Genomic DNA, 13,007 nt, shown 5'->3' with positions numbered 1-13,007 from the left:
TACTATTATCATGTGCTGTGTAAGGGGAGAGAGTTGCTCCCATGCATGGCTGAGGTTTATTCCCAGCACAAGCAATCCTCCTTGCAGGATTTCGAGAGGGGCTGTGTTAGCATGGAGTGCTTTCGGTCACTTTTCTCACCCAAACCGAGATGCAGGCTGCACACCTGGGAAGTGGCGCATCCCTGTCTGGTGGTTCGTGAAGCCAATGCAAAGGAAGAGAACAGCACAGCTCTGCAGCCTCCTGAAACTCGGGGGTTTGGGGGTGGGGAGTCCCTCCTGTCCCCAGGCTTCACAAAATCCTGCACCCCTTTCTGGGGTTATCCCCTGAAGTCCGTCACATTGCCTAGTTTATCTACCATTCAAGGTAGATTTGGATCCATCTGTTTCTCTCTCAGGAATGTTGAAGAGATTTTATTGTCACACTTATAAAATGCTTTGAAGCCTTCGGAAGGTGAAAGGGAGAAGAAATGTAAAGTACTTAATTTCCAGTTAGTATTTCTTGAGAGACCACACAGGGCACTGTTTACAACACATGAGGCAGAATTCGATTCAGATGATGAGTCACCTAAGCTTCAAAAGAAATTTTGCAACTAATTGGAAATCCTTTGTAGCTCCTTCACTAGCATTTTTTTCTTATTGAGGATCAAATGTAACACCGTATTGTTTGCTTTTTTCCTGCCAAAGACTGGAAAACAGGGGTGTACTGTCCTCTTTTGATGGTTGGAGCTCTCCAGAGCACACAGTTCTCTGTATTGACCATTTGGTGCTACCTCATGGACCAGACTAGCAGCATAACAGATGATTTTGTCTCCTCATACAAGCCTGCACCCTGCCTTATAAGTCTGTCACTTCAGCATCCAACTTCACTTTAACATTTAATATTTCATTTATAAAATCACTTGCATTGAAATATCTGTTTTCAAAGTTTGATCTGGCACATTTCCTGCTTGTCTTGAGGAATTAACACTTCATAAATATTTTTTTATGGCATAAATTCTACACTTCAATCCAAAGTTCCTGCTTTAAGAAACTCTAAATTCTTTATCCTTAAAATGCATCCTTAGAGTAAAATGCATCCTTGGGGATCTGACTGATCCCTATTGATTTGCTGTGTTTCACCCATATGGAAGAAAATTCTCATTTTATTTACTATTAAAACCAGAGGTGTTTCTGCCTCATGGTGGGAGACTGGTCTGAAACCAGACAGCCCTTAGTTTATGTGTTTGGAGGTCAAGCTAAATCCAGGATGCTGAAAAGCTGGTTTGGGGAATAATTACAGAAAACTGATTTATCTCCTGACAGGCTGTCTCCTGCAGCAAATGTTTGGTATGCTTAGCAAATGTGAGACTATGCCTCTCTTCTTGTGCCAGCTTTGCTATACTGTGCAAGAGGCATGTGAGCTGGCAGCAGTGGAGCAGGTTCCTTCATGAAGGGCAGCATAAACTCTTGGAAGGATCCCAGCTGGAGAGTGTAAGCAAGATGTCTTTGCTTTGCCTCCAGTCAGGGAGCCACCAAGCAGCACAGAGCTGCCCTCAGTGGATCTCAGCCTCCCTTCCCCATAGCACAGCTGCTCTGGAGAGTGTGGAATGGACATGTTACATTGACGTTCCTCTGTTTCATGGTGCTTCCAAGTTGGATTTACAAATACGGAAACTCGCTGTTACACTGTGGTGTCAGTAAATGCTGTGATGTGCAACAAGGTGAGTGCCTGATCAGGTGTAGGAAGGGGATTAGCTGCGAGATGATATATTAGAAAAAAATGGAAATTCAAATTTTGAGAGGCGTCAGGAAGTTCTGGTCAGTGATAATTTAATAAAAAATTATTAAATATTTTTCCAGAAGAAAATTCTGCATTTTCAGAGATAGTTATCTGTGTTGCAGCGTAGAATCCTGGCTCATCTGGCATAAAATAAAGATTTATCCAAAGCCACCTATCCAGGCAGCCATGGGGCCCTGAGCACGTCCTCCTTACTGCTGGAGGTCTGGCTGCCAGGGCTCAGGACCTGCCATGGGGAGCACTCCCAGGCAGCTTGATCAGGAGGCCACTGCCCAAACCAACACTGGCTCCCTGGCCCTTGGGAACTCCTTCAGCTGAAGCTCTTGTCCTTGGCCCTCACCTGAACTATGGCCACAGGCCCCCAGGTCCTCACCTCATCTTGCACTCCCAGCCCCCTTGGCTCCCTGGCCCTCAAGAAGCAGCTGGTCCTGGCTGTTCCCTGCCAGGCAGCCAGAATGACTTCCAACGCCTTCAGTGAATTGCTCATCAATCCTGTAAATGAAGACATATTTCCCAAATGATTATGACAAATTCCCAATAATTTATGTATTTGAGAAAACCCTGAGCTTAATTCACAGATAAGATGAATATGCTCAGTTCAGCCAGTAAATTATTCACTTGTTTCTTGGAACAGCGGGTTCTGCATGGGAAGGGAAACATGGAGGAAATACAAGTCCCAAGAGGCAGTCTAGTCCAGCAACAGTGCCCTCCAGTAAGAAATGTAGACCTAGAAAGTTTATAGAGAATAAATTAACTATTTAATTCAAGATGCTGAATGTTTTGACAGTTAAAAATACCAAGCTACTCACTGCAATTATACAATGAAGCATTAAAACATTCATAGGACATTAGCCTCATGTAAACAAACAGCTCTTCCACTCTTCCTGGTGCAAGAGTGAGGAACCTACTTCTTGTAGGTACCAGACCACCAGCCCTTCCTCCCAGACACCCCTGGGAGAAACCTGCGTGCTTCCTGTGGCTTTGGCTGTCCTTTGGAAGAGTTCCACTTGCACAGTGGTGTCTAACAGAGGAAGGAGCCCCAATTTGAAAGATGTGGCCTAATGTGGTGTTTGCTACAGCAACGGCTGCTAAATATTTGATTGTCTCAAATGAACATCTCCGAGCAGCCAGGTCTGGCACTGTGCTATGGGCTCAGAAATGCAAATCACTCACTGTGGAAATATTGTTATCAGCTTCTCAGGAATGGCTGTGTTAAATAAACTGGGTGTGAACATCACTCCCAGCCCTAGTGCTATTGTACCAGCCCAAAGCTCCCATAGCTGGGAAGGACTGGAGTGTCTGGAAAGAAAGGCTACGTGTACCTCTGGGAAGATGACCAGGTTAATGGATGAATTAAATTCTCCAACATTTGGCAATTGAATAGTATTTGTGAGTAAGTATTAACAGAATTGACCTTTTTCTAGAACATGACAGCTCTGTTTCTCTTTTTATTGTCTTCTTTTTCTATTCATGAGAGTTGTACTCACTGAACAGACCAAGACCAGAAGGAAGAAAGTGTTCAAGTTCTTTTACTTTAATTACAGGCTTCCTCTTTGTCTGCCTGCCTTTCCTTACAGGACAGATACAAGCTGTTTGGTTAGGAGCTGATCTGACACTGTAAAACCACCCAGGGAGACACCGTTACAGTGGATTCCAAGCTCTGCTAGCAACACAAAGGAAAACAAATTCGGTTTGTGCTTATGTCTGATAAAATCTAGACTAAGAGTATATGTAAATATTTTTGTTTTCCCCTTGTAGTTCTCTTGATCACAGTCATTTTATAGAAATGAATTTTCTTTTTTTTGAAGCATGCTGGAAAATATCTTTGTCCCAGGACTTACAGTGAATCATAGAATCATCATTATCATCTGCCAGTGTTGTCCATTTTGGTGACCACTCAACCTCATCTACCACTGAGCTGCTTTTTTTGTGTCTGCTTGTTGGTTTGCCTTAAGTTTAAGAGCTTGTGGTGACCCTAATGTATGTGTGACAGACATCAGATATTCTCAGTAACTTTTTACAAGTTCAGGACATGTTAAACTCAAGGATCACACACCAACCATTCATGTGTGCACAGTAAATTGGGTTTGGACCTATTGGGTCTGGAACAACAAAGGCACAACAGGAGTCACAGAGAGAAAATTCTCTAAGTCATTTGTATTACTACTTGTTTATGCAAATGTCTTATGTCTGTGGAGGAAAATAAGCTAACTCAAGATTTTATGTTCCCGCTTTTCAGTGAAGCAAGAGAGCACTCTAAATCCAATTCTGCAAGACCTCCACCACAGTCTCCTCTGAATTGAATAGTTTCAGTTTTTCTAGGAACTAATCACAGAATAGCAGAATAATTAGGGTTGGAAGGGACCTCTGGAGATCATCCAGTCTCACACCCCTCCCAAGGCAGGGGTGTGACACAGGAACATGTCCAGGTGGGTTTTGAATGTCTCCAGAGAGGGATACTCCACAACCTCCCTGGGCAGCCTGTCCCAGTGCCCTGCCATCCTCAATGTAAAGAGGTCCTTCCTCACGTTGAGGTGGAACTTCTTGTGTTTTAGTTTGTGACCACTGCTCCTCCACCTGTTGCTGAACACCACCAAAAAGAGTGGCACCAACCTCTTGGCACCCGTCTTTGAGATATTTCTATGCATGAATGTGGTCCCCTCTCAGTCTTCTCTTATCCAGACTAAACAGGCCCAGCTCCCACAGTCTCCCCTCATAAGAGAGATGTATTTATGAAAACTGAAAACCTGAGAGAGAAGGGGAAAAAAATAGAGAAAGGTAATTTTCCAAGTAGAAACCTGCATGCAATTTCTGAGTGAAAACCTCTACGCAGTTTGTGTCAATGCCTGAAAATAACTGCGATTCCATTTTCTTGTTCCTTCAGGAGGTCTCCTTTAAAGCATGGTCTGCTGTTGCCTGGCACACAGAAGCAAACAGTGCCATGTGCTGCACGTCCTGTTGGACAGCTCTGAAAGACAGCAGTAGAGCTGCAAGTTTGGAAATGACTTGTGGTTCCTTCTGGGGCCTCTCTACAGCAGGTGGATAATAGTTGTCTCTGTTTTGAAGCCAATACTGTTCACTGCGCTGCTGCCTTGCATTTATGTAGTTATTTATGGTGACGTTCACACTGATTTCTCTAATTTACTATGTGAGGTGTAGAATAACAGTCAATCGGATGTAGGATCTGGCAATACATTTTCAGCTATGTCAGCAAATACTGCTGGAATGGCATTTATTGACAGAGTGCTAGAGTGACTCCTGAGGAAACATACACATGCTAAAGTCCATCTTCACTAAATATTCTCATTTTGACAGACAGCAAACATCCCATAGCACGGACACAGTTATACCAGCTACAGGTGACCGTAAAAGAACAGTTCAGTCTAATAAATGAAGTGATACCATTTAATTATCTTAGGCTGATATGATTGCATCTGCTGCAGTGTAACTGTGTAAACAGTCACGCCTTCCACAGGCACATGAGCTGGGAGAAGTACTACAGCACTTTTATCAATAAGTCTTTGCCAAACAAGATACGGCAGGAAATTTGAGCACTTCCTGAATTTAACCAGCTCCCCTTAATAAAGTGATTTTACAGAAGAGAGAACAGGGAAATTGATGCAATTAGCAATTGCATTTTTGGCTATCTGCCCAGAGAAAACTGAACCAACAGCCAGATGAATGATTTCTATCCATGTAAATTTAGAGCACATATGGATGGTCTTTTAAAACACCTCCAGAAAGCGTTTTATCCAGAAAGATACCTCTGTGTCAGGGTCTGACCCCAACTAGCACATGTCCCCAAAGGGGACAGGAATGACACATGCCTGCCCCTGACTCTGATGCTCCAGACATGTCCTCCTCAGCCCTGTGCTACATACCAGCTTCTTCCCTCTTGTGTCCTTTCCTTTTGGTTTTATTTTCAAATGAGCTGTACCTACCTTTGGGACTCCAAGCTGTCCAGTGGCACAGGAAATGATAGGCAGAGAGACTTCTTAGCAAAACTACTGACCCTCCTGCATCTCTCTTGGGAAGAGCAAGGCTACGTGTGCAATACATGGCATTATCCGTGTCACTCCTTCCATTCAGCAAACAGAAGGATAACACACCTTTCAAAAGCATGCATTAAACCTGTCCCTCTTCATCTAATTATCAGATGCGGTCTTTAATGGAGACCATGCAGCTGGTTCCCATCTGCTCAGCTGTGGCTCACTTTTGTATGTTATTGTTTGGGGTTGTTTCTCCTGCTTTGGGTTAAATTAAGAATGAGGTTTTCAGAAATGGCTGCAGCTCTGGCCTGCTCCCAGCCCCACACCACACACTGCCATCAACATCCTGGTTGCCAGCTCTTAAGCTCATCGGACCTCTCAGCAATCCCTCTCACCTTATCATGCAGACAGAAAATTATTCACTTCCTAGGTTAATTCTCTGCTGGCTTGGAAAGCAGGCCTGGTTCACCGAAGGGTCAGGAAAGCACTGGCAGCAACAAGAACATGCTGCCAGGGGCAGGGAAGCGAGGATGGGTTGTCCCTTTGGGGGCAGCTTGCAGTTGGAGCTGTGAGCTAATGCCAAATAGCGGTGGTCGCACTCCACCACTGCTCCCAGCTGCGTTTTCTGCCCTTTCCCTTGCACCAAATCTACTGTTGGAGTGGCTTCAGGGTGAGTTGATTCAGCTGGCTGATCTGGCTGAAAACTACTCATTTTTATGGCATGGTTACTTTGCTGCTGTTGTCAGCCAGATGAACAGATTCACCCTGTGGCCACACAGCCACTAGATGCAATGTAAGGAAAGTAACACAAACAGGAAACACAGACCAGCTTGTAGATACCTCAGCTGCAATACCAAACTGCAACCTAAAGAGCAGCCACACCGATCTAGCCATCCTGCTGTTCCTGTAATAGGCAGATAACTAGATAGTTTGCTTCCCTACCTGTGCTCTTCTGCTCTAAAGAACATCTTTTCAGTACAGGAAGTGTATTTTTATCTCCCTTATTCTGTGTGAGTAGAATTGCACTCCAGCAGGCAATTTCAACCTCTTCTGATTTGTGGACTGCTAATGGAGAGGCAGGTCCTGCACAGAGGGACTAAATCTATTGACTTCCATTCTTCTGTGGACTTTGGAAGTTACTCACAGTGGCAACAACCACAGACTGAAATGTACTGCACAGCGGAACTGCTGAGAATCACACAGGTCCCGCCTGACTGGCAATAGTCTTTTGACATCTTTTTCTTCTTTAATTTCTTTTTATTTCTCATCAAGGATAATAAAATCAGAGCAAATTACCGGGGTAAGGCTGGTGAACAAAATCAGAAACTTTGAGCTAAAACCTCCTCAGTCCAGTTTCCTAATGGATAGTGCAGAACAAATTACTGAGACAGAACTTTCCATTCTCTCTATCTGTGAGTAGGCTGTCCTCACAGGAGATAAGCAGTAACATCCTTTTTTTACAAAAGTAGTGCAAAATCTTTTGTTGCAAGGCAGAGTCACAAAACTGAGTCTGTGTAGGGACTGCACTAATAATTCTGCCTCCTCTTGGCTTATAGATGCTCCTCTTGGCAAAACTGTGACTCCTCTCTCCATCACTGCAGCAGGCTGTCTTTTGGTATGAGGGGGTTTCAGTGGCAATACTGGCTTGTAGTGAAATGCAGCCTCCTTCCTTTTATACTTCTCTCACTCTCTTTCTCCTGGCTTTAGTCCCAGATCTGGTTCACTGCCCAGCCCTGTAAACTGAGTCAGTACAATTGTCAGGGTGAAGGGCTGCAAGGAGAGGAGTGAGATGAGGGAGATGGCAAAGGGAGAAGGCAGCAAGATCTCCTTAAGCTGCCAAACTCTCACTTTTCAACAACCCAGAGTTCAAGACTGGCACATTTAGTACAGCCATCATCTCACCCAGCCCCTTTGGCTTAAATTGTCTGTAGTTTATTTACACACCTTCTGGCCTCTATCTTGCTGATGATTGAGAGGAATTGCTGCTGAAGAGGTTATATGTTTTCTTCTTAGACAGGGAGACATGAATCCTCTTCCTTTCACATGGTTTGCTGCAAGATAATGAAATCTTTGAATGAGGAGGAGAACAACATATTAACATATAATTTAAAGCAGTCATGAAGTCATCCACTGGGGACCTCATCATGTATCTCTTGTTAAATGGGGTATGGGATGGCTGGCATGTGTGGGAAAAACAGGGCAAGAGTTCTCAAAGGGAAAGTTTAACCAAGGTGATTATATCTCACCAGCCAGTTTCCTGAACCCTATTCCCAGGAGAGAAGTATCTGAATGCCTGTTTCAGTGGTGATGCACTCCTACACACCAGTCCTAAAACAGCAGAGGTTAACAACATTCAAAGTATCAGCACTGCCCCCTGAGATAAAACACTATCATGATGAAAGCAGCAATTCTCTGGCATCCTTCTGCCTGCAGAATCTGTATAAGCTGGGCTCCACTAAAGGAGCATTACCAATGCAATTATGTGAGTTAAGAGCTGGGTCTTTTGTTGATAAAAGCCCTCATTTAGGTGTAGCTATACACACATAGGCAGGAAGAGTGTGTCTTTAACCTCACTGAGATACAGCAAAAAAACATATCTCTAGCATAGACAAGCCCTTAGGATCAAAAATACATGAATATCTCTTTTTGTGTGTGGCTTATATTACAGGCCTCCACAGAGTGCCCGTCATTGTAATCCTTGAGTAGCAAACAACAATATTTTCCAGCTAGGGAACAGGCTTTGATATTCACAACAGCAACTGGCATTTCTTTGCAGATCAAAACCTGTGGAAGGAAATTCTTTGCCAGATGGAGTCCCAAGGACCACTAGTAGTGTGCCCAGCAACCTGTTATCCATGACAGACAGCCGGTTCTTGCTAATCCTCTCTACTCAAAAAGAGGGCAGTAGCAATCTTTGCCAGTTGAACCTTATCACTGTGGTGTGAAATGTCACTTGCAGGTCAGTGGCTGTTCGTTCTGGCCCCCTCACTCCATTTTACTGCAAAAAGTAATTATCTCACAGTTGATCACTTTAGGAGACTGATCCAGTCCCTCAGCTTTAGTGGTCATGTTAGGAAGGGGCTTGTTCTGAATCCCACAAAAATAAGTAAGAGTATCCAATATGACTGGTTTGATGAGAAACTTATTTAGAGGCAAGTAATTTAATGCACAAAATATTTAATAATTTTGATCCTTTTAACTGCCATCTACAAGTCAGGAGAAAAGTTTTTCAGGAGGGCTGGAAAGTCTTGAAGATCTGAAGAAGGAAATTTCTCTAACCACATGTGAAAGAAAGAAGATGTTTGCTTTAGCATCACATTAATTTAAAAAAGATCCAAATTTTTGGTTAATTTTATTTTTTGAAAAACCTTGTTTTCCTCAACTGGTAAAATATATTAGAGGGAAAACATCTATTTTGTAAGAAAGTCCTTTTTTTTTTTTTCCCCCTCAGTGGCACATTACAAGATCTTCCCTTTTAAAGCATTGAAGGAGTTGGTTTGATGATTCTTTCTGACACCTCAAAGAGCTGAGACTCTGCAAAGAGGTAGTGAAAGGATTAAATAAATTACTTGGTCACTGTGGAAAATCATAGCCAGGGAATCAGAACATCAGGAGCCTGAGGTTTCCATGGCTATTGTATGAGACAGACACCTTCGTCTTGTAACCCATCTAGGATTGCAGTGCTATTTTTTTGAACAAATGGGATCATGGCCAATGATTTACCAGTCTCAATTCTGGAAGTGTAGAAGCCACTCAGTTGTCTCAAAGCCTCAAACAAAGGTAGACAAAAGCTTTGCAAAAAGTCTCATCTGTCCCTACTTAAAATGGAGACTGCTCAATAGCTAAAGAACTGAGCTCTTAGTTATCAAGGGGTATAGTAAAATCCCAAATAATCTGCAGACTATTAGAGGACCAGTAAAGCCTCTGGCTGGGAAGTTATTCAGTGTTCAAAGATTTCCAGTATCCTGTTTCCTAGGTGCCATTAAAAACCCACAGTCTTTAATTCCACAGCAACTTGGCTCCCCCTGTGATACCATTATGTGTACATGGCTGGATGCAAAAAATTGTGCCAGCTCGCACCTGACAGCATATTGCTACACACTGTAGCATGTAAATTAGTCTCTGTGTGTTGACACAAGTCACCCTTCTTCAGTGTCACTTTATTTAAACAACCATACAGTGTGTATTTGCATGTGTATCCGTATGTAGAAGAAACCCTCTCCCCAGTCAGCTCTTCATCCTGCTCACGCTCCTTGCGCCCACAGCACAGCAAACAGCTGAGAGCCCTGGCAAAGTAGGGGGGCCTGAGGGGTTTCCAGAGAGCTGCCAGGGAAGGATGGGGGCTGGGGCTGCTCCGTGACTCCCTCCCAAGCTTCCCGTCTCACTGGAGGCCGCTTGCTTTCATTTCTGGGTGCCTCTGATTTCCTCGTGGATAAAATATTCCTGCTTGGGAGCTGGGTGCAGCCGGTGCTCAGAGACACACCCAAGCCTGTCCTGTGGTGTGTGCATTTCCACCCCAACGGCTTTGTCTGACGCCAAATTGTTCCTCACATTGCCCGACTGTCCTGTCACCTTTGGTAACAGCCGTGTTTGGCAGCCAACCATTTCCTCGCAGACTGGTGAGCTCACGACTGCTTCAAACCCGTGTCAGAGAAGTTTACACGTCCCTTGGAACAGGCTGTTCCTCACCCACACTACAAAGGCCCGATCTGAAGTACAAACCACACAAAATCAATCTGCCGGCAACACTGTGGCCACTTCGCACTGGTTTAGTCCTGTCAAGGATGCAGAAAGGAACTGGAGCTCAGGCTGATCCATTCAGCTGTGAGGCTGGAGGGTGTTGTCCTCCCTCAGCCTGTCTGGTCCCCATGCTACACCCCACCAAGCCAGGGCTCAGCCCAGCAGGATTTCAAGCAACCATTCCAGCAAACTGGGCACTAATGAAATTTTTCTGAAACTTTCTCTGTCTTTTTGATGTAGTTGTTGCTTCCTGTACTCCCATCGTTTGAGCTGTCTCATGTGGTTGCAGAAAATGGAATTGGATGGACCACTGGTAACGTCAGCTCACCATCCAGCAGGCCAGTGACTCAAGGGAAGGGGGAAAGCAGAACCAAAACATCCAGGCTCCCCTTTCTGCTCTTCCACTCGCTGGCTTTTGCATAACTGTGAGCAGGCCGCTCAGTCTTCCCATGTTCTAGTAAAACAGAGACACATCCCTGGAAAATGTATCAAGGCCCTCAAGAGAAGGAATTCTGCAGAGTGAAATGCAGGGATTACTCCTAAATGCTTATTGCTCAGATTTTGGAAAAGAATTGGCTTTACTAGAGCATCCACTATTTCAGGGCTGTCCTTAACAGCCCTGAAAGCCAAGATCCCTCTCCAGTGCCAGCACAATTCCACAGTCATTCACTTCTCTCTATTCACTCTAGGTTAACAAATCACAATTTCTTAAATAGTCCTGCTTTTATGGGAAATTTTGGCCTGGTTGGTGTTTTTTGAAATAAATGTGGCTCCATCCACTTAATGAAAAAAATAGGTTTCATATGTTGGATAATGTATTTCTGGACTTACCCCATGCAAGAAGTCAGTTTATCCAGAACTGCCAAAAGGTTTTCTGCTTGGTTGTCACTGTGTAGGGATCACTGATTACACGTAGTCAAGTGTGAGGTAGAAGTCAGGCTACGTTGCAAAGCCAGATAAAATTACCTTTCTGTTAACAAACTGTGTAAAATTACCCAGTTTGTCTAACCTTGAATTCCTCCTGGTTTCTGGGGAGATTTTGTCCCAAATTCCTTGAACTATATAATGATTGCTATCGTATTTTATTTTGGTTGTGTGCACATGAAGTAGGGCGGACTTGTAATACACCAGGGACTGTGTAGAGCAGCAGCTGTTACACTTTCAAAGAGCATTACTGAGCTTTTTATAGTTGGCTGCAGTTGACATCATGGCTAAATTGAGTCTCGCTCTAAAATATATTCCACCCAGCCTGTGCAACTTTAAAGCCATGCATTGCTGGGAGAAGAGAGGGTCACAGGAAGCAATGCAATACCAGCATGGAAGTAAAAGCACGGGAATGTGTTTGCTTCTTTTTCCTGTATCCAGTAGAAATGGTCTTGAAATATTTCTTCAGGAAGAGCAGCCGCCTCTGGAGAAGACAGGATGAAACCTTTCATCTTGGGATCAGCAATCAAATCTGGCCCAGGTGAGCAGTGACTGACAGCTGGACTGACCTCGCTGTAGGAAGCTCTCTTAGTGCCTCACAGGTGACTGTCCAGATTGAAAGAGGCCAAGTGCTTTTACACTGCTGTCACTGGTGCCACCGTGATGCTGCTGGAACCTGGGTAAAAGCTGCTGCACAGTAAAAATCATTGGTGAGGAACATCACACAACCAAGCCCCTTTCCGGACAGGACCAGCAGCTTCCAGAGCTTTTGGGAGAGATCTCTGCACCATACTTCACTATTAAGAAAATAACAAAGCTAAGTCTGGGGAAAACTTATCCAGAACTCAAGGGTATTGATGATAACGGTCCCTGAGGATGGCACCTGCTGCAGCACAGACTTCCTGGATGAAATCTCTGCATTGCTTTAAATCCTTGCAGGATGGAAAACTGCTGCTGAGGACCTTCTGCAGTAGCCTGAGGGAGAACAGCTGGGAACAAGTTCCATAAACCTGAAGATGAGGACTCACCACACTGATTCAGAACAACTCAAACCTGGCCTGTACTCTGCAATCCCTGTAGCTAACACAAGGGGATTAGGGAATAAGGAAAGTGGGCAAGGGTGGCCCTCCACACTGCAGTGCTCCATGAACTCATCTGGGTTACTACAGTGTATAAAAAGCCACACGCTTCTCCTGCCTGCTAGAGATATGGGGTGAAATACATGATGTGCTTCTTCCCTGTGCCTGCCTGGCATTTCTGGTCAGCTAGCAATGATGACAGCCCTAAGAGCTGAACTCACACTGGAGTCACACATACTAATCAAGTATTTTTCCCCAAAGTATCCAAAGTGTTGCCCGGACTCCTTCCAGGCTCCCTTTTCTCTTTCCATCATCACAGCTGTCAGCCAAAACCAGAGGTCATGATACAAGAATAGGAGCAGCCACTGTGACTGCTGTATGTAACTGGTTTTTTTGCCATGGAATATTCAAGGGACACTTCTGGTTCAATTTCTTTCAAGGGTGACTGCCCATGGGGTACAGGACATGCAAACTAGGGTACAATAAAACAGGGGAGGC

At 44.3% G+C, this 13,007-nt stretch overlaps 1 long non-coding RNA gene across 2 annotated transcripts; it reads right to left on the bottom strand.

Moving 5' to 3' along the window:
* Positions 1-1,705: 1,705 nt before the first annotated feature.
* On the bottom strand, positions 1,706-12,336 carry LOC113954652. 2 transcript variants are annotated; one of them, XR_003530300.1, is made up of 4 exons: positions 11,516-12,336; positions 11,338-11,408; positions 7,711-7,817; positions 1,706-2,504 (listed from the first exon to the last, which is right to left on the bottom strand). It is a non-coding gene; the product is annotated as an uncharacterized LOC113954652 (long non-coding RNA). The 2 variants fall into 2 exon arrangements; XR_003530299.1 differs by having other exon boundaries at positions 11,338-12,336.
* Between the last annotated feature and the right edge of the window lie 671 nt (positions 12,337-13,007).

The sequence above is a fragment of the Corapipo altera genome, unplaced genomic scaffold (assembly GCF_003945725.1).
Source record: "Corapipo altera isolate COAL_440 unplaced genomic scaffold, ASM394572v1 48, whole genome shotgun sequence".
Taxonomy (NCBI): Eukaryota; Metazoa; Chordata; class Aves; order Passeriformes; family Pipridae; genus Corapipo; species Corapipo altera.
This window is presented reverse-complemented; position numbering and strand designations above follow the sequence as displayed.